Source organism: Haliotis cracherodii, unplaced genomic scaffold (genome assembly GCF_022045235.1).
Source record: "Haliotis cracherodii isolate W230 unplaced genomic scaffold, xgHalCrac1.p SCAF_21, whole genome shotgun sequence".
Lineage (NCBI taxonomy): Eukaryota > Metazoa > Mollusca > Gastropoda > Lepetellida > Haliotidae > Haliotis > Haliotis cracherodii.
Genome location: NW_027266277.1, coordinates 15,027,960 through 15,051,698, shown reverse-complemented (window position 1 = coordinate 15,051,698; position 23,739 = coordinate 15,027,960). Strand labels below are relative to the sequence as shown.

Here is a 23,739-nt window from a genome sequence, read left to right as displayed (position 1 = left end):
ACATAAATTATAGATTTTACCAATCAATAGTGAGGTTCGATTGGTTTTAATTGAATATTTTATCAACGGATATGAATAGTGAGGTACGATTCGTTTTAATTGAATATTTTATCAACTGATATGAATAGTGAGGTACGATTGGTTTTGATTGAATATTTTATCAACTGATATGAATAGTGAGGTACCATTGGTTTGAATATAATATTTTATCAACTGATATGAATAGTGAGGTACGATTGGTTTTAATTGAATATTTTATCAACTGATATGAATAGTGAGGTACGATTCGTTTTAATTGAATATTTTATCAGCTGATATGAATAGTGAGGTACGATTGGTTGAAATTGTATATTTATCAGCTGATATGAATAGCAGTGAGGTTCGATTAGTTTTAATTGAATATTTTATCAACTGTCATTAATAGTGAGGTACGATTGGTTTGAATATAATATTCCATCAGCTGACAAACATGTAATATGAAAAGTGACGTGTGATTACTATGAAATTAATACTTTATTAACTGTTCGAATTGAAATGATCAGCCAACACATGTAGGTATTTAAAATATCTGAGTAGTTGCAGACTTTCCTTTCGCAATTTTATCTTTGGGAAAAGAAAAGACATTTATATTCAAATGGCTAGACCCCTTGCTTATGTCAGTGTGTACAACTGAAAAGTTTCACATAACGAAGTTTGAGAACCTGTGGATATATCATGACAGAATAGATCCCATTTCGATAAATGACTTATTCTTGAATACATGACACTTTCTAACAGCTTTTTTTATTCTTTGTAACTGCGTTTGAGAGTGACTTCTTGTCCCTTCATCATATACCTAATGGTTAAGCATCTCAGTTGCTGAAGGCGGCGTTAAACGACAAACCAACACACAAACAAACAAACAAACAAACACATTCACTGTCCGTCACACCAGCACATTTTTTTATATCTTTTTTTCAATTTCTCTGCACACGTAAAACGTGATACCCGTGCAACTCACGACTGTTCTTGTTGAACAGGGGTGCATCTCGGTCTCCGCGCAGGCGCTGTCACAAAAACTTAATGACCCCCTATGACAGGTACAACACTTCTCCCTGCTCCTTGACTCGAGACCAATAGCTAAGGCCAATCCCTCTACCTTGTGTTTCATTTTCAAACAAAACTTATTTTGTTTCTTGCTTAACGCGGCACTCAGCAATATTCCAGCTGCTTTTGTTCTTTGCTATTAGTATTGTTTTAGAGGCGTTATGGACCGGCGGCCGATTCTAACATTTTTAGAAAACTTTTACACCTTTCTAAAATATTGATTGTCAGAATCAAATACCTGCTTATACATATTTGTTCAGATGTATAATGTTTCAGAAAAGTGTATCAAGGCAAATCCGAAGAAGATTCTGACAATTACATACATACATACATACATGTATTCCATTTAAGATAACGTTTTATCAGTATTCTAACAATAACATATTTGAAGGTGTTGGTGGAAACATATTTTAATATTCATTCAGAGACAGATAAATTCAGGAACACCCAACCCACTTAACGGTGAGTGTCTCAATACAGATACAAATCCAATTCTTAGCATTAATTTAAAAGGCCACAAAACCATCAAAAGATACTTGATCTAGTAGCTCATGGTATTTAACAACAGTTTCTGCACATCATTCACAGCCCCTGGCATATTTGTTGTATTCCTCAATACGTTCAACATTTCCGTGTGTATCTTCTGGAATGCTGTTGTCTCCTTTTCCCCTGGCTGCAGCGAAAACAACAATGTTCCACTTTATAACAAAGTTATAACTTGAACTATATTCAATAAGCACTATATTGTTAATCCAAAGATGAAATATATTATATAGGTTCATTACATTATTTTAATTCTGGAAACCCATTTGTCCAGAAACGCTCCATGCTGTGGCCAGTCTCGGTCACAGTTTGTCCTTATATCAACATTGCTATTTAGGTGGGTACATACAAGGAAGGAAAAAGGCTTACCTTTAGAATGCAGTACCACAAATGTATCAAACACATGACATTACCCTATGACGTAAAGTGTAGTTTTTCTAGTCATTCGCACCGGCGATACAATGGCCAGGGGTCGTCGAGTGTACGTACATAAGCTTATCCCAGTGATCAATTATCTCTACACGCAATGTCAATATATACGCCCAGCGACGTTGAGAGTTTTGAATATTTGTTTACTAAATATAGCCTGTGGTGGCGCATTTTCGAGCAAGCGCTAGTTTACGAAAGCACTTTTAATTTTATATATTTTTATTTCGTTTTTCTCGTAATTCAAGTGACTAAATGGTTATAACGGGAACTAATATATACTGAACAACAAAAGTTCCTGTGACATTGAATAAGATTTAATGCAAAGTTATGTTTTTTACCAAATCAGAAACAATTTCGGTTTGCAACAGATAAAAGATTCTGTAAGTGTTCAAATGGTTTAATTTGCAATACTGACTAGAGAAAATGCGTGAGTTGCCAAAATGTCAATTTCCAAATGAATAGCGTGTGTGTCCACCTCTGGTTGCGATGCAAGCAACACATCTTCGTCTCATGAAATGGATATCTGCTGGAGCATGTTTCGAAGTTCCTGGAGTGTCTGTGGAACACGTGGTTGACGTCGAAGGCGCCGATCCATCTCATCCCACATGTGCTCGATTGGTGAGAGATCAGGGGAGCGAGCCGGCCAGGGGATGACATTCACCTTGTTTTGTTGAAGAGAATCCTTAACAAGTCGAGCAATATTACGCCGGGCGTTGTCATGTTGAAAGGTAACGCCTGGGCCATGACGACGCAAAAACGGTAGAACAACAGGGCCGATAATCTCGTCGCGGTAGCGCTGTCCATTGAGATTTCCCTCTACCACTATCAAACGGGTCCTCTGTCTTGCTGTAATCCCTGCCCATACCATAACGCTGCCGCCCCCGAACCGATCTTCTTCCATGATACAATGATTGACGTGACGTTCACCTCGACGTCGGTACACTCGAATTCGTCCATCGCTGTGGCTGAGGTGAACACGAGACACGTCAGTGAATAGAACTTGTCCCCACTGCATGGCCGTCCGGCGTAGACGCTGTCTGCACCACTGTAGACGTGCTTGACGGTGGTTTCCTGTCAAAATGGGACGTCTAGCGGGTCTTCTGGTGACAATCCCTGCACATCTGAGGCGGCGACGTACGGTTTGTGAAGATATTCGTCGAAGGCCAGGGATGCTTCTTGCAGTCACTGTTGCTGGCTGGAATCGATTTCGTAGGTGTGTTGTTCGAATCCAGTTGTCTTGTCGATTATTGGTTACGCGTGGCCTGCAACTCCGAGGATGGTCTCTGACTGCATTCGTCTGTTGCCAACGTTGCCATAAACACCAAATGGTGTTTCTGTGGACGTTAAATTGTCTTGCAACATCACGTTGACTCGATCCTTCTTCAAGCATACCAATGGCTCGCAGACGCTCATTTTCGTACAGGCGTGGCATTCCATAATGTTGATTCGAATAATTGCGTAATTTTGTTGTTTTTCTGAGTGGTTGTTGTGAGCACGATGCTAAACAATGCATATGGAATCCCGTTAACGCACATGATTTTCTATCCATTCTTGGGTAGTGAAATGCATGGGGCTTGCATATAAGTCAACTTTTGCATGGAATGCATGCTTTTCTATAGCAGTTGCGTTTTTGTGACTTGATTCCATATATGTACTACAATATTGACAACCAAACTTTACTTGTTTGAAAAATACACTAAAATATTGGTGTCACAGGAACTTTTGTTGATTAGTATACATATATTATTTTATGCACAAGAATGCAGTTTATTAGGGATATTATATTGGCGCTGAACACTATCCTTAGCCCTTGGATCCCCTTTACGATCAATCACCCCTTTACGATCATGAGGGTTAGGTACCCGTTTAGTGGCTATTATAGATTCTTTAGCGGTTACTAATAGTCTTCACACAAAAACGTCGAGTGAAAAGGATGAAATGGTTTTGTTTCGAATATTTTGGCTACTGGAAACTGTCCTGGGACATTCACACAAGCCACTTTCACCCCTGCATTTATTCAGTACTGATTCAAAAGGGAACTCACCGTTGTGTCGTCACTAGCCACGCTCATGCCTCCCTCTTTCCTTACTGTTATCCACACCATCCTTACAGTGTTCCCTACCACACTTTTCTGTCAGAAAAATCACCCGACGAATTATTAAATACCACGTCATTCATGCGAACTCGCGAGTTCGACGTCTGACGACTGACGCCTGGAGCCGTTTTCAGTTCGTGCCATATCGGCTCATTCCTTACCACTCGGTATCTTGCAGATTACGGAAGTGGAAGAGTGTCTGCCAAATGGCATCGGGATCACTCGTGAGTGTCCGTAGATTAAAGTCACGAGACACCATGCCTACCCGTAACTTTCGTAAGTGTCCGTCACCTATTCGACCCTTTTCGTTCAGTTCCGTACCGGCGTAGGCATGACTAGGTCAATTTGAACTTAGCTGATGAAAACAATTGTAATTTTAATGTGATATGCGAAGAAAAGAAATTTATTTACTTAATGAATTCAAATGTTTTACAAAAACTGCTTGTCGCAATGCTTTTTAAAATGTTTAAGAGACGACAGTCGTCGCCATGATTATTAAATTACCTCTCTCTCTCTCTATCCTTTCTTTTCTGTTGATTGTTGAATCAAGGAGTTTGTTATTGTTTGCTGTGAGTCTTCCGAATTCGTAGCTAAATTTCCCACCTCTCACATTATATATAATATGTCCCATTTTAATTCTGGAAACCCATTTGTCCAGAAACTCTCCATGCTGTGGCCAGTCTCTGTCAGAGGTATTTACAAAATTGAACATGCTGTTCTCATGGGTACATAAAAAGGAAGAAAAAGGTTTAATTTTTTTTTTGAAAAGTCAAAATTTGAACTATGTCGCCAATGAAGATTGCCCATGGGCAGGCCCTTGGGCGAGAATATGTCCCTTAACCCAAAACACATGTTTTTCTTTGGCAAATACATAAATGTTTGTCAACAAGCATCGTGACACATGATTCAACTAATTTTAACTTAATTCAACTAATTTGCGGCGTTATCAAAATATTTCGCCAATAGGCGAGAATATTTTCCTTTGCTCAAAACTCATGGCAAATACAATAAGGTTTGTCTACAAGCATCGTGACACATGATTCAACTAATTTCAACTCAATTCAACTAATTTGTGGCGTTATTAAAATATTTCGCCCATGTTTTCGCCAGTCCCTTTAAAGCATTAACTAATTGTGTGCAAAGTATATTGTATCGTGTCAAATATACTTTATATTATATCATTACATTACAATAAAAAGGGCCTTTGGTTGGATGTTACCCCTATAGAAGTTTTACAAATTTCACCTTTTGTACATATTGTAACGATCTTAAATGCACCCGACCTTACCTCTCAAAACATATATATAGGGTATCATACGAATTCATACGAGTGTACTCCAATTCATTGGAGTTATTTTCCACAACATTAAAGTTTAGTTAGGGTTTTTTTCATTTCCCATTCTATGTCTCGTTGTTACATATCTATTCGTTACATTGTTTATGATGACTTACAAAGCCGAGGCCACACAGCGGAAGAACCCGGCCTGTCGCATCTTTGGTCTGGTGTATTGTAGAAAAATGTTAACGGCCTGCGCTTTTAAGTGGATTTTGCGTTCCATATACGTTCCATTATTCACACTGGGCAATTAAGTGACACTAGGTATGCAATATTGCATGAATTCTGGCTGAATATCTCACATTCTAACGAAATCGCGAAATAATTATTTAATTATATGCGGTGTCGAACTGACCAATGGGAATTATGTTAAAAGGCGATTGAGGAAAACTTGAATGAATATTGTGGTTTGAAACATGGGAACAGTTCAGAAAAAGACAGCCTTCTTATGATTATTCCCATATTCTCATTAGTACGTTGTATCTTATTACAGTGTCGGCCTTATTTACAGGTGATCCTACAATACCTCCTCTCGTTCAATTACAATCTGCCAAATCACGCGTGAATAAATAGTTATGCAGGTGTTGTTGTGGGCAAATACCTAGCCTGTATATATGTATTTGTGGATACATGTATTACATATTTTCGTTGATATGTGATATGTGCACAACGACAAAAAGTTTATGAAAGATGAATTGGTTCTTTAATATATTCAACGAGAACGAATCTTGAATTTCTCCGCGATCCTGAAGTGTATCATCGTTTAATGGGTAATTCAATATCAAAGGTGACGCCCAATATACACAGCGTCGTCCGTTTCGCGTGAACTACCACCACCCCACCCTGTCGATAAGAGTTATTGATATGCAAATTCAAATCTGTTGGCGGTATGCCGTACGAGGTTTATAATAAACTCTATGATAATTTAGTCCAGTCTATCTTGTCATACGGTTGTGCAATTTGGGGCATCAGACAGGTTTAGTTGTATAAACGCTGTACAACACAGAGCCGCTCGTTTCTTTTTACCTGTGGGTAGTGAGACTCCAAATTTGTCAGTATGGGGCGAAATGGGCTGGCGTTTTCATTACCGTATATTCCTACGTGGGCGGGTATCCACAAGAAAGTTATTTGTTTGCCTGCCTTAGTTAGGTCGTTGGAGCTTTTAAGTATTTGATTTATTAATTTAGGTCGGTTTTTGGTATTTATGTTTTGGAGGGCTTGCAGTCCACTTAGGGAGTCGGTAAGTATTAGGATTTTTTTGTGTTTTTTGGATTCTTGATTATGGAGGGCTGAGGCAATGCCAATTAGTTCTGCCGTGAATATTGATTGGTTGTTTGGGAGTCGGAAGGATTGTGTGGTTTTAGTTGGTTGTATGGTATGGACTCCGAAACCTGTGTGTTTGGAGGTCGGATCTGAGGATCCGTCCGTGTAAATGTGACACCAATTTTCTTGTATGTATGCTAGTGTGGTAGTTTTAGCTGTTTGGGTCGGTTTGTTTATTTATTTGGCTAGCTAGTGTTGTGTCTATTTTGGGTATTTTAAGTTTAGGGGTGAAGATATTTGATTGGTTGCAGTTTTGTTTAAGATTTTTAATTTGGTGTTCATTGAGGTAGTTTGTTATTCTTTGGGATATTGGGGTAAGTAAGGGGTGTTTACGAGCTAGAGCTTGGTTTTTGGGGCTGATATTTTGGTTTATTAAGTTTTGGATGAGGGGGTTTGATTGGGACGCGGCCCAGAAATTTAAGCTTAGCTGTTCCCTGGGTAGACTTAGTGGCATTTCTCCTGTTAAGGCCTGGAGTGAAGTGTAGGAGGTGCCATGTTGGGTGCGTGTAATTAGTTTGAGGGCCTGATATTGTATTGAGTCAAGTTTTTTAGACATAGAGTTGTTTAGGGTGTTGTATATGGCGCAGCCGTAGTCTAGTTTTGATCTAATTAGTGATATGTAGAGAGAGAGGAGGGTATCTTTGGAGGCTCCCCAGATAGAGCCAGTTAGGCATCTTAGGGTGTTTAGGTCTTTACTGCTTTTAGTTGTTAGGTTTTGGATGTGAGCATCCCAGGTGAGATGTTCATCGAAAATAAGTCCTAAGAATTTGGTTTGTTTTTGAAATTTGATTGTTTGGTTGTTTAGCTGGAGGATTGGGGAGGCGGGTTTCATGTTTTAATGTTTGAATACTATTCCTGTTGTTTTTTCTGAGTTAAGGGAGAAGCCCCATTTGTCAGCCCATTGTTGTGTTTTATTTTATTAGGCCTTATTTAGTTTAAATTTAGTTTTTAGTTCATGGCCGTGGGAGGTGAGTCCGTTGGTTTTCCACTGAAAAATATTTAGTCCTTCCATTATTGGGTTCGGGTGATTGGTGATTTAGTTTTTAGTTTTTAGTTTATTCGGTGAGTTCTTTTAGACGGAGGTTAAAGAGGAAGAAGGGTAGATTGGTTAAGTTTAGATTGAAAGCTACTTTGTGAAATGATTTCATGCTAACGTTTGGGGAGTTTTGACTATGTATGTATGCTAGGAGTAAGGTGAGGTTATTTAGGTTTCGGGTGTTGTCTTGTTGGGAAGTTTGGTTTGTTTTAGTTGGAGTAGTGTCTATTGTTTCCTCAGTAGTGGAGAAATCTTCGTCATCGGTTAGATTAGGTTTAGCTGTTTGAGTTTCCATGAGGGAGGCATGTGATGTGGAGGGTTGTGTAGGTGTTTGCGGGATGGGTGTAGCTGATGATTTCTTAGTGTTTGTGTTGTTTTGTTGTTGTGCTTGCTTGTGGGAGAGTGTTGTTGCCATATGGGATGTAGGGTGCTTGGATGAGGGTCGTGTTGTTTTGTGGTTTGTTTTGCATGCGGGGGTTGATGTTTTGGCTATGTGAGATGTTGAGGTGGAGGGTTCGTGGTTGGTTGAGTGGCTGCTTGAGTGGCTGCTTGTGTGTGTGAGGTGGGTGCGGTTTCTCGGTAGGGGCCCCAGACAGAGCTGTCAGTTATGGGTGGGGTGTTTGTTTGTGGGATGGTGTTTGGGTGTGGTGTAGGGAGGAGTGGTTTAGATGCAGGTGTAGCAAATTTTCGTGTTTGGATTTTAGCCGTGTCTATGTTTATGTGTTTGTTGGCCTGCTGGGTGAGTGTGTGTCTGTGTCGGCATTGGTTTGAAAGTGAAGTGTGTTGGGTGGTTTCGCAGTGGATGCACCAGGGTGTGCATGTGCCTGTGCAGTCTATTTAGTTTTACGGTATGTGCATTGGGAGGCAGTGTGGTTGTAATGTATTGGGCAGCTCAGTAATTATATAGTAGGTAAGACTTGACTGGTCTGTCGGATGATTCGGTCGTCTGACAAAGGGAATGTGTGACAACTGGGACTGAACCGGTTTACCCTCACTTTGCCAGCAGCTTGATGTTTACAGAAGGTATTAGTGGTTACACCTGACTGAGCGTGCAGGTCCAATTTATTCCCCGTGTAATTCTATCAGGGGTGTACAACCATGAACTATATCTTCATAAACTAACCATGAACTATATCTTCAAAAACTAATCTCTGGCCACCACGCGAATTTGGAATGAATTGCAGCTGTACCTGAGCATTGGCCATTTTGCAATGAACTCCAACTGACTGACTGATATAGAACATTTAACGTGCGCTTTCCGACTGCAGCGTATTTCGCACACGGGCCTGGTCGGACCATTTAGTGTATTCCGAGAAGGGTGAATGTGGTGTGTGCAACCCAAGAGGGGGCTTTTAGGGGTTGCTTTTTTGAATTTTTTAAATTTGGAATAAATGCCGAGGTGGGTGGAAGAGGGAACTAAGGGAGCCGGGTGAGGTGGGTGCGGATCCATAGGGCTCCGTCATCCGCGAATTTTGAAGTGTGTAGTTTAGGGGATAAGCCCTCGAATAGATCGTTTATCATTATATTGAAGAGGGTTGGGCTGAGGATGCTGCCCTGGGGAGTGCCATTTTCTAAGGCAACTCCACATGAAAGTTCCCTTTTTATATACGTCTTTGAATACATACTCACTCAAATTGATTAGTTTGTTAATTTCATAATTAATTTCATTTCATAATTATCTGTGAGTACTGGTCAACATGTATGTCTAATACTGGTGAACATGGTTCATGATCGGGGGCAACTAATTTGGTGTAGCACCTGCTGTTTTAAGTGATTATCATGCTCCAGTGACCTGGAACCTGTAACAATAGGAACCATAGTACAGCGGAATAACAGCGAAACTAATTGCTCCTTTTATGGGGACCGATTAGTTTTATAACCACGGGGCCTCGTCACAAGCGTGGTGTTGGAAGACAAGTTATACATGTACATGAGCGTACTGATGACCTCATAATATGTTGTGCATATATTCCCCCCGACAATAGTAAGTATTTCTATAATGAAATATTTGATACCTTGGAACAAGATTATCTTGATATTTCTAGCAACTACAAACATGTTTGCATTACAGGTGATTTTAACGCGCGAACGAAGACGCTTTGTGATTATGTCATAATAAATAACTTCCTATTGCATAACCATCTAGCAGACGACAGTATTACGACACAGTGTGAAACATTACAAAACAACAACGCTTCATGGCACAGAACCTCAGTGGATCTATCAGTTAATTCAAATGGTTACAAACTTTTAAACTTGTGTAGAAATCATAATGTCTTTATTGTAAATGGACGCGTCGGTGATGATAAAGATGTTGGTAAATTCACATGCAAGGAGTCAAGCGTTGTTGACTATTGTATTGTATCACCTGAAACATTCTCCATAATGTCTGACTTCGAGGTATTAGATTTTGATGGTATTATGTCAGATATACATTGTGGAATTATGTCCTATTATAATTGTAATAACGTTGTCACACCTAGTGACTCCACAAAACGTACTGAGACCACTAATCAAACAAAAGTAAATAAATGGCTGGACGAAAAGAAACAAAACTTTATAGATAATATCGATATCTAAAGTATAGATAATCTACACCAAGGTTTGAACGTAAACTCTCAAAACTATTCAGATAGTGACATAAACGATGTTGTAGATAGTATTGCACAAAATCTTATAAAGGCAGCAGAAGTCACCTTTGGCACAACTCGTGTAAATCATAATGTTAACTTTAGAAATAAATCTTGGTTTAATAAAGACTGTAAAATGGACCGGAAAGAGTATCACAGAAGTAAACGTTTACACAGGAAGAAGAAAACTGCGGATAGTAAAAACAATCTTAGATGTGCAAGTAAACGATATAACAAAACCATCAAATCGTCATATAAACGGTTCAAGGTTCAATGTAAAAACAAACTTCGTGAAACAAAAACTAATGATCCTAAAACTTTTTGGTCACTATTAAAATCATTTTGTAAGAGAAACGAGCGCAACAATTACATTCAACTAGACTGTTTGTTCAAGCATTTTAAGACTCTAAATGAAAACCCACGCAATGAATTTGAGCTCAACATTGGCAAAGGCAATTAATAATTTAAGAAATAATAAATCGAGCGGAATTGATTGTATCTTCAATGAGTATATAAAAGCATCTGCGTGCAAAATGTTACAATTATACACCAAGCTGTTCAATGTAATTCTCGTCACGGGTCTTGTACCAGAAAGCTGGCTTGTTGGTATTATAAAACCCCTGTTCAAAAACAAAGGCGACCCAAGCGAACCTTCAAACTATAGGGGTATTAGTCTTGTAAGCTGTCTTGGCAAGCTTTTCACCTCAATTATTTCGTGTCGCTTACAAACGTTCGCTGATTCAATTAATCTGCTTAATGACAACCAGTCAGGCTCCAGAAACAATCATTCAACAATGGATAACATATTTATTTCAAAATCGCTAATAGACATATATTTAGCCGAAAACAAAACTGTTCTGTTCAGACACACACTCACCCAGCAGGCCAACAAACACATAAACATAGACACGGCTAAAATCCAAACACGAAAATTTGCTACACCTGCATCTAAACCACTCCTCCCTACACCACACCCAAACACCATCCCACAAACAAACACCACACCCATAACCAACTGCTCTGTCTGGGGCCCCTACCGAGAAACCGCACCCACCTCACACACACAAGCAGCCACTCAACCAACCACGAACCCTCCCATATCTCACATAGCCAAAACATCACCCCCGCATGCAAAACAAACCTCAAAATGACCACCACAACACGACTCTCATCCAAGCACCCTACATCCCATATGGCAACAACACTCTCCCACAAGCAAGCACAACAACAAAACACAAACACTAAGAAATCATCAGCTACACCCATCCCGCAAACACCTTCACAATCCTCCACATCACATGCCTCCCTCATGGAAACTCAATCAGCTAAACCTAATCTAACCGATGACGAAGATTTCTCCACTACTGAGGAAACAATAGACACTACTCCAACTAAAACAAACCAAACTCCCCAACCAGCCAACACCCAAAACCTAAATAAACCCACCTTACTCCTAGCATTCATGCATAGTCAAAACTCCCCAAAAGTTAGCATGAAATCATTTCACAAAGTAGCTTTCAATCTAAACTTAACCCATCTTCCCTTCTTCCTCTTTAACCTCCATCTAAAAGAACTCACCGAATAAAATAAAAACTAAAAACTAAATCAACAATCACCCGAACCCAATAATGGAAGGACTAAATATTTTTTCAGTGGAACGCCAACGGACTCACCTCCCACGGCCATGAACTAAAAACTAAATTTAAATTAAATAAAGGCCCTCACATTGCTTGTATACAGGAAACCAAATTCTCAAAAAAATCCAAATTCACACTACCTAACTACAACTCAGTTAGAAACGACAGAGCTAAACCGAAAACATGAAGAGCCGCAGGAGGACTAATCATATTTATCAGGGAAGATATAAATTACGAAGAAATAAAAATAGACACACCAAACCTAGAAGCCAACGGCATTAAAATCACATTAAATAACCGAAACATAAACATCATAAATATTTACCACTGGGCGGAACAAAAAGTCCAACCTGAGGATCTAAACAAACTACTCCAAATAAGCGATAAATCTACTATATTCCTAGCAGACTTTAACGCTCACCATCCTACATGGAGCATAGATGATAGAATAGATAATCATGGCAAATTAATCTCCGAATGGATAGAAACAAAACGACCTAGTACTCCTTAATAGCAACCAACCCACGAGGTACGATAGGATAAACCAATAAATGACGGCTATCGACCTAACCATATGCACCGCAGATCTAGCCCAAAGTACTCAGTGGGAAGTGCACGATGTCCCGCTAGGTAGTGACCACTTCCCCATAAACATAACCATAGGAAATACAAACGTACCAATCCAAACAGAAAACCAAGAACCAAAATTCCATTACAATAAAGCTAACTGGGACCAATTCCAAGATATCTGCAACGAAGCTAACTTAAACGAAATAGAAAATAAAGATCCAGAAACCTATTGTAAAAACCTAACAGACTATATAATAAACGCAGCCAAAACCGCCATCCCCTTCAAAACATCTAAGACAGGCAAACCGACGGTACCATGGTGGAATGAGGAAATAGAACAGACTAGACGAAAACGTAAATCAGCCTTCAATAAAGCAAAACGCGACTACAAATATTTAAACATAGCCCACGAACTAAACCACCAGGTTCAAAAACTAGTCCAAATAGCCAAAAGTGGAGACTGGAAAAAAATCTGCGAAGGTATAAATAACCGTACAGATGCCAGAATGGTCTGGCGCAAAATCCACGCCATCAGAGGCTTAAAACGACATAAAAAAACCTAACATTGACAACTCAACCAGCCCCGCCCAAAAAGCAAATAATCTCGCCAACCACTTTTCGGCCGTTAGCAGTAACACCAACTTCAGTCAAAAATTCCAAGATAAACTTAAAACAGAAAACAAACCCACAAAAGAACCAAACAATAACAATCTAGAAATAAATCAACCCTACACAATGGAGGAGCTCCTCTACGTAATCCAAAACAGGAAAAAGGGCACAGCCCCTGGATTAGACCTAACTTCTAACCAAATAATTATAAAACTCCCCATAATACTACTTCAGGCACTACTCAAACTATACAATCTCATCTACCTAAACGGTCAGGTTCCTACTCCCTGGAAACAGGCCCCAGTCATACCAATCCCTAAACCTTATAAACCAGCCAATCAAGCTAACTCATAAAGACCAATATCCCTAACTTCAAACTTATGTAAAGTAATGGAATCAATGGCTAAAAATAGATTACAACATTACTTAACCCAAAATAACATCATAAACCCAGATCAAAGCGGTTTCAATCCTGGCCGCTCAATCCTAGATAACCTCGCCCGACTAGAACAAGATATTAAGAGAGGACAACTAAAAAAACAATATACCACAGGCATCTTCTTAGACTTCTTTAAAGCTTTCGACATGGTATGGCACGATGGGCTAATGCAAAAACTTAAAAAAATAGGACTCAAAGGTCAGATAATAAACTACATCCAGGACTTCTTAAACAATCGTATAATAGCCGTGGGTATAGACCAAACTTTATCGGACCAATGTCCCCTAGAAAATGGCACTTCACAGGGCAGTATCCTCAGCCCCACCCTCTTCAATATAATGATAAACGATCTATTCGAGGGCCTATCCATTAAAGTAAACACATCAAAATTCGCGGATGATGGAGCCATCTGGTTCCGCACTAAAAGCATGGAAATGATCCAAAATTTACTCCAAAAATCTCTGAATAAAATACAACAATGGGCTGACAAATGGGGCTTCTCCCTTAACTCATTAGTTCTGCCGTGAATATTGATTGGTTGTTTGGGAGTCGGAAGGATTGTGTGGTTTTAGTTGGTTGTGTGGTATGGACTCCGAAACCTGTGTGTTTGGAGGTCGGATCTGAAGATCCATCAATTCTTTATTTCAGTATAAAGGCCATAGGCCCACGTACAAATACTCATTGAAAAATACAGTATGAGGCAGATGACAGAGGGTATTAAGTGACAGTATTTCGGATTGCAAGTGCTTCCAGTATATACTCAACACAATTAGTTACAATACTAGTGCGGTTACAAGATAATAGTGTATTATATTTGAATAAAGTAGGATTGGAAGAGTAATAAATAGGTCAATACTTATTTCTTAAATATGTGTAACATGGGCAGACAAGCATAAAATGAAACTCATCTTCAATTTTCTGTAAATTACAAAATCTGCACTGCCTATTACAGTACTCTATACAGCATCTTCTACCTACATTTACCATCAATGGCAACTCGCCAATTCTTAGCAAACAAAACATACGTCTATAATGACGGCTTGTGATTTCACAGAGATACTTTTCAACTGTTAGCAATGACTTATATTCCTTATACATTGGTAATTTACGTATTTCACAAACTTTACAATACAAGTCCTGTTGGTTACAGTCTTTTAACCTTTGAATAAATGCATTGATAAAGAGGGTCTCATTACAAACTTCCTGCGAAATCCACACGTGGCCAAATCCATAACTGAATAATAATCCTTTGACTCAAGTTACCCATGTAGTGCGATTAACTTCATCTAAAGATTTCAGCATTAAATAACATTGCTTTGGGTATCTATAACTGGGTAAAGATAACAATTTTAACCAATATTTAATACATCTCTTGTGATAATCAATAAATAATCCATATCTACCACATTCACCAAGGGCAGCAACATTTGTAAAATGACTTCCAATTCCAATAGTAAATTTACAGAATTTAATCTGAAATTTTTCAATTGCTGCAATTTTTGAATAGCCCCATATTTCTGAAGTGTATAATAATACTGGCTTAATTTGAATGTCAAATATTTTAAAAAGTATATGTACGGGTATGTTCTTCAAACAATGCTGTAATTTCTTAACAACGAACAGAGCCTTATTTGCCTTCTGAACAAAAGAGTTGATACCAGTCGTCCAACACAGCCGATTTGAAAATAACAAACCTAGATAATTATAATAGGTAGATACATTAACATTAACCTCTCCAAACCTCCATTTCTCAGTACTCCTAAGTTTTCCACCATTTCTGAAAACTAAAATTTCAGTCTTACTATGGTTAACTTCTAAACCCCATTTAGTACAGAAAGATATAAGGATATTAAGTTTTCGTTGAAGACCAACTACAGTGTCATCAATTATGCACAAATCATCGGCATATAATAACAACAAAATGTCTAGAGATTCTTGACTCACAAATATTCCCCTCTCGCCGGCGGACTGCAACATTGATTCTAATTCAACAATAAGCAAAGAGAACAATATAGGGCTAAGGGTGCAGCCTTGGCGTACACCACTTAGCGTTTCAAAGTAGCAAGTTGCTGTGCTATTTGATAACTTTACAGCCGATTTCACTTTTAAATACATATCTTTAATGACATAAAATAACTTTCCATGTATACCCTTATTGACATGACATACCACAACAATTTTCTGTTTACACAATCAAAGGCTTTTCTAAAATCAACAAATAAACAGTAAAATCTGCCATTAGCTTTAGATATGTATTTCTGTATGAGACTTTGCAACACAAATATATTATCAATGGTGCTGTATCCAGCCCTAAAACCTGCCTGAGACTCTGGTATCTTATCGTAAATGTCACAAAACATAGTAAGCCGTTTATTAAGAATAAAAGTAAATATTTTACCCAATACATCACTAAGTGTAATACCCCTATAATTGTTAACATCAAATTTGCTGCCTTTTTTATGAAGGGGAGTAAGTAAACCTCGAGCCCAATCCTCAGGAAAATTACCACTCTGCAAAATAGCGTTATATAATATAACTAGATAAGGAAGAAGATTACCCTTGCAACACTTTATCATTTCTGGTAGAACTCAATCGAGACCAGCCGCCTTACCATCTTTCAAATGATTAATAGCATGTAAAATTTCTGGTTCAGTGATTTCCCAATTCAAAATATCATTTAATTCTTCATCATTGCAGACAAAACAGTTAGATTCCTCGTGTTCATAAACAAAACTCTCAGCGGAAGCAAGATTATCATGATCAACATCATAATCAGTTATATTCAAAATATTTTGAAAGTAGGAGACCCATTCTGATGGAGCTATAAACTGATTTGCATTACTGTTTTTTTTTTATACAAGTCCCTTCACTTGGTTCCAGAAGATCTTAGGACTACAAGTATGAGACATTAAATCCTCAAGTAATCGCTCTTCAAAAATCAATTTCTTTTGTCTACACATATTTCGATACGCATTTCTTAACTGTCTAAACTGTTGTAAATAGTTCAGATCACCAGTTATTCTAAACATATCAAGAATACGATATTTCTCATGTTTCAACTCTTTATATTCGCTATCATGCCATCTTGCTCCTGAAAATGTACATATGTTTGAACTTGTAATTACCTTCATATCACTGACAGAAGCACAAGTAATGATCAATGAAGTAGTATAGGTAATAGGGGTTCTACCGCAATCCCACTGGAGCTGGATTTATATACCTATACTGCTACTACAGATGGAATTTTTTATGTGTAAATGACTATGCGATTCAACGATACTCATGAATCGTATTAAAAGAACATCAAAATTAATAATGAATAAAATTTACTATAGCCCACGAGGATATTGGAAAGGTATAGGAGCAATAAAAATTAGCCACCGCTGCTAAGGTATCTAAAGATGTGGCCAAGGATTGGTTAAAGAAACAAGCGATGTGGTAAATATATTTACCAGCACCGCGTTATATACCGAGGAAGAAGTTTGATATTTTTACAACGAATGAAGTTCATCAGGCTGACCTCTTGTTTCTTCCCCACGATAAGGTAAATCGCAAAACGTATAAATAGGCTTTAACAGTAGTGGCAGAGCCATTAACCTCGAAAGATTCAACAGAAGTAGCTAATGCACTGAGACGCATATGTAAACGTGGACCGCTAAAATGGCCCATGCTATTTCAAGTAGATCCCGGTCGCGAGTTTATGGGATCGATAACGAAACTGTTAACAAAGCACAATGTCGAAATCGTCCGTGGTGAAAGAGAGGCCCACCGTAGTCAAGCTATCGTCGAAAGATTTAACAGGACATTTGTTAACGGAACGTTTGTTTGGCTATCAGTATGGGATAGAAATGAAATCCGAGCGATTGAGATCAACCGAATGGGTGACACGATTATCAGCCATTGTATTAACAGGGAAGAAACCATCCGATGCGATTAAAATGAAATCTGTAACTTCCGAATCTTCAGCACCGAGGAGAGGCAAAGAACGAAAACTTCTGGATAGAGTAAGGGTAAGATATTTATACCAGCCCGGTGAACTCGAAGGAGGCCTACGTCGCGCAACCGATCCCATATGGTCCCTTAAGACGTATAACATTAGTCGATTGGTTATGAAAGAAGGAGAGCCTATTCTTTATTATCTACAAGATGGACCAGGCAGGGCTTTTGTACGAGAAGAGTTGTTCATAGTTCCCAACGGTACGGTATTACCACCATAACCATAAGCGTAGGTAGTTACACCATCATTATCAATCCATCTCTTTGTATCTAAGGGGGATAATGATGTCTTGTTCATTCTTAATCCATATATCCTATGATTGTAACTTCTTAAAGAGTTCATCTCATGTTTGAATGTTCTACCATTGAATAATGATTCTTTATACTGTTCGTGTTTGATATGCTTTTTTACAACATACTTTTTAACACCCTTGGCTTTTCTTATCTCTCCATTATCGGACGTCCTTATAGAATACATCTTAGGTCTTAATCCGACATACTCCACTATAGGAGTCCCAGCACATTCATCCTTCATCTTACCTAACACCTTTTTATTTACTACGCTGTGCAGTGATTTATCTTTAGGGTAATCGCTCGTGTCGTACATATCTATTTTTTCTGCCATATCTTTATACACATCCTGGGTTTGTATTTCCATCAACAAAGAATCTGTGTCGGTATATACCACCTCGCATCTATCGCCGTATGTCATACATTAAGTGTTTTGACAAGTCGAGAATACTCATACCGACGTACACTGGTCTGTTGAATTTTATATTACTCTTCTGCATATGCAACGCGGCTAAGTCGTTATCGAATATCTTGCTTCTGTTAAAAGCCGGACTGGCTATAAGTTTCCTGAGTCTTTCTTCCTCATTAGATCTGACTAATTTAACATCAACATGCTTCCTTAGATTCTCCATAGTTTTACCAAATACCGAGTTATTCATGAGCTTATATAGATTCTTTTCGAAATCGCTGGTAGCTATCTTTCTTAAATCTGTGTTCAACCTTATATAGGGCTCCATCCAATGGCTTTGATCAAACTTTAGAACTCTGTGTATTTTCTTAAGTTTCATACCTAACGATAGATACAACTGGAGATTTCTGTAGTGAACTATATATTTTGTCTTATCCATCAAATTTGGTACGAGTTTTTCTACGTTAGCTAACATTGTATTACCCATCAAGGAGCGTTGATATTCCGACATCCAATCTTTATTAACCATTAATCTTTCGGGAGCTAACGGATAACTGTTATGATCTTTATGTAAGGAACTTGGATATTCCAAGTCAACTTCAAGTATGTATCCTTTATTCGCATTCGTTCACATTGATATTATTCACTTCGATATCATTCTCATAGACCCACTCAAAACCACCCGTGGGTAAAGCTTGACTCATAGCCCATCCGTACAAATTGTTAGCGTATCCTTCCACTAATTTATCATTAGCCTTACACTAATTTATCATCCGTCAACTTCTAAGTAATGCCTATCAAACAATTTAGCCTTAGAATACCTTTTCGCTGCCATCGATATACCCGCTCTTAATCCTTTCTCAATAAACAAGTGCAAATCGTAATCTATGAGTAGTTTAAGTTCTACGCTGGTCTTCTTCAACAATGCATCCCACGATAGTCCGGGACTGGAAAAGTACCATGACGGGTCCAAGCCGTATTGTTTTAAACATGTCTTTCTAAATATCTCGAATATATAGGCGAGTAACAGTACATCGTTTTTTAAGTACAGATCGTGATAATCGCCTAAATTCTTACAACCTAATTTATCCCACACCGTCAGAGCATGTTCATAATCGGCATCTGTTATTTTAGATTCTGTTAAGTTACTATAGAATGATTCGAGGGGTGGTAATTCAGTTTCTTCGAATCTAGACCAATCCTCCATATATTCGTAAGGATATACACCTTTTCTCAGCAACAAATGACGAGTTATCTTATCGGTATATTTATTTGTTATCGCCAAGTCATCAGGATTGTTCGCATTAGCTAAATTGTCCAGGGAAGATAACAGAAACTGTACAGAGTCTATGAATCTAAGCCCATTTCTTTGCTTTATTCTAGATTTCCCATCCTTGTCCCAATAATGTATAGGTTTAGTCAACGAGAAGATATGTATTTTTCCATATTATTAGGAATGTACGTTAAACTGCCGTCGGTCTTTGAGATAGCTTGCATAATGAGATGTGAATCGTATCCCCTAAGGTTGTGAAACACAACGGGGATGGATATTGTTTGAGAATTCATTTTTAGTTTCAAGTTACACTCGTTATGCGCGGCTCCACGATAATTACCCGTGACGTGACAATGATCTCTTACGGAATCCCTATCCAGGGGTTTGTTACAAACGTGACAACTCGTTGACTTCTTATGGGCCCTCCAATCATCCCTCGTCACACACATGGGTTTCTTACACGATAATATTTCCCTGATTATTCTCTCTTCATTTTGTAGATATTCTAGGAACTTTCCCTCTGCATCAGGACCTCTGTAAATCACGGGAGTGTTTGTTTTCTCATCATACCTTACAACTATATATCCAAACCAACAAGGAATATGTTCTTGAGTTTTGTACGTAAAACTGTTATCTATTATTAAATTATATTTTCTATTTGATAAGCGCTTCGAAGTCGGCGTAAATTACGTACGGTACTGGCATTTGATTACAATAGTGTTCAAATTTTAATATATTTTTTCCCTCTTTAGGCATATCGATCCTGATAGTGGTCTGTCCAACACCTCTGCAGTCTTCTTTATGCGCTTCTAATAGATCTTGTCTGCTGTACCCATGTAGGCATCTTTCGCAGAAATATAATATTTCTTTCCCTTATATTTAGTTTGATCGTATGATAGCCTGTTTAAACTCTTTATCCACGTATAATGATATTTACCATCTTTTTCGATCAAAAGTGAATTGATTCTGGGAATATGTTCCGGAGCGGAGCTTATCCTGTGTACAACAATTCCTTTAGAATGTCCGAAAACATTTATAGCTAAATTATTTTGCTTTTCCACCTTATCAATTTGTGATATTGGTGTAGGTTCGTCTATACCATCGAAGTTGAGTCCTTTGTTTTGGGGATAGCTAGAAGGTCTATTTGCAATTTTAGAATCTAAAGGGAACAGTGCAGATCATATCATCATTCTTAAACAGTCATCAGATTTATTTTTTACGTTAATTATGGCTTGTTTCTTCTTATAATACGGGGGTAAATCTATATAAGAACCACCTTTGAAGGGCATATAATTTGCTAAATCTAAATATAAACTATCGATTTTATCCACACCCCAACCCGAACCTCTATTTGTCCAGCATTCTAAAGTTTCCTGTATTCTCTGAATTGATGTATCTAATGATGCGTTTATAGTATAGGATTCGGTTATAACTTCTTGATTGCTACGGAAATATGGTTCGGTATATTCGGTGCTATCGTCTGGGTTACTTTTACTCAATAACATTTTAATCGTCAGCTGGTATTTTATACTATGTAAATCATCTAACTCCTCGTTAATTTTACTCGATATGATTGGCTTAATATCGTTAACATCTAACTTCCGGGGAACGTTTTATAGAAGGGAGTTTTTTAATCTCATCCCACTGGTGATACACTAGCATTCCTTGACTATATAGTTGATTAGAAATGCCCTCGATAGTCAGTTCTACTTTTGTAATCTTGGGATTGTAGAACTTCTCGGTATTTCTTTTAAACGCATTGTAGGGGTCCTCGAACAACATTAAAATACCCTTCAATGACCTCGTGGGAACGTTTAGATTGATATTCCACGTCGTATCTTTTTTGTCCCTCGTGATCTTTCGGTGTCGCAGCACGTGATCGTACAAAATGGCTAAACTTCCGGTATAATGGTTACGAATTTGTCTGGCTAATTCGGGATCCGTTATCATATCGTACTCCAGCGAGATATTGTCAATGGAATAGCTAGCATCTTCACCAGCGGTTCTGATTACTCTGCCGTAGTCATTAAAAGTGAGTTCGTATTCTAACCTATCGCCTAGGGATGCTAGAAAAGGGCATGTGGGAATCTAGTAATTCAAAGTCTAGTGGAACATAGAATCGGTTACCTTATGCTTCGGCAATGGTATTATCACCATTATCACCGCCCACACGCAGTCTCAATGTGTTCTTATTACAAATACCTTGGTACTGTAAGTTTTCCCGCTCTTTATCCGTTCTCCAGAGATCCATGTAACAATAGTATACATCGCTATCGTCGATACTCAAAACCTCATTACCACTAATTTTAATGGCGATTTTCTTAACGATAGCACGACCTATGTTCTGAACGGGCTCCCTGTTAACGTCGGTAAAAGTCAAACTAATCGTAAATGCTAGTCGGACAGTTCCGGGAACTAACACATCATGTGCGCCGAGATTAGGAAAGCGAACCAGAAGCGTTTGATTCTGATCGATGGTACTAGGGTTATTAGTTATAGTTACAGACTGACGAATTGCTTTGACCCCTAATGGATCTCAAAGTCTACGTTGTGGGTTTAACTTGCGTCCGTATTGCGAAGACATTGTTATATTGAAATTATATAACCATATGTTTAATATAAAAATGACTGATTTTGATCTAGATTATTTAGATAACCTGAATCCAATCGAAGAGGGTACTGATGAAACCAGCTTTACGAATCTTAACAATGAAATTTTACAATCAACCGTAAATGATGAACTTTTGAAACCAGCCGTTGATGATTATTACGATACCTTTAAAGATGTTAGTCCTAATGTTCGTGAATATTCAAAGTTTACGATAGATAGTAAAGGAATATTGCGATGGCATATTGACCTTATGCATTATCGTACTCGTAAGCCCCTAGCCTTGTCTACGATAGCTGCTAAACACGGCATCAGCTCTGTTCGTGATGACTTAGGTTTTGTGGACTACTACCGACGAGAAAAACTTCCCGCGAAGACTACTAAGGCTCTTCGGACTGTGCGTGATAAACTCGTTAACAACACAGATAATTTGGAAGCTTCCTCGATGGTGGCCTCGGACAGACTCGGAGAAATCTTAGATACCTATTACGATAATTCCATGTTACAGGTACCATCCTCGGTATTAGGGAATTACGAGGTCTTGGTAAGGCAAAGTGAACAATGCGGGGAGAACTCATGAATAATACAGCTAAGATATCCGAAATCGACAAGCATATAGCTTATGAGAAAACAAAACTTGAACAGGCTGTCGATGAGTTCAGTAGAAGCCGCGTAGTGGAAAGATTGCTTAACTTAGAAGACGAAAGATCGGCCCGCCTTGAAGCAGCTTCCAGTAATAGAAAGGCACTTCGTTTGCAAATCAGTCGAATTCAAGAAACTATTGATCAAGTCCTCAACGATGACACTACACTGGCCGATAAAATCAAAACATTGTGCAGAGAACAGGGAATAACCATTGCCAGTATTTTAAACGCGTTGGGATTTATTATATCAACTTTGACTCTCGCGTTAACCGGTGGCACAGGTGGTACAGGTGGTAGTACACCGCCTACGTCGGATGGTATAAAAGAGTGGATAAAAAAGCATTTAAAAGCATTAGGTTCAGCCCTGGGAAAGCTCACTGAGAAAGCCGCGGCCACACTTCCTGGTATAATAGGGAGTATTGTTTCCTGGCTATTGAATTTATTAGCTAAGACCACCACTTGGCTTAGTCAAAACTTGTGGGCACTGATCGTAGCAATCGCAGGGTTGTTGTACGTATCCGCTAAGAACTATTTAACCAAATCAGTTCGCTAACCAAATCATGAGTAAACCAACCCTGACTCCACCCACTACAAGCGCTGTTTTTTCATCAATATGTTGTTGATTTTCAGCCACAATATGCGGTGACACTTGTGCATCAGTAGATGGTTGAGCGATAGTTGGTGTTTGTGGCTTGACTATTCCCTTTTCACCTGTGATTGTTTGCGTTATTAATATCTGAATTTATACCTGTTTTTTTGTCGATCGGTAGCGATAACAATTTTAT

At 38.5% G+C, this 23,739-nt stretch overlaps 1 protein-coding gene across 1 annotated transcript in view; it reads left to right on the top strand.

Moving 5' to 3' along the window:
• Positions 1-23,739, top strand: part of LOC139470877 (carbohydrate sulfotransferase 10-like) — a 112,327-nt gene that overhangs the window by 51,846 nt on the left and 36,742 nt on the right. The window lies entirely within an intron of this gene.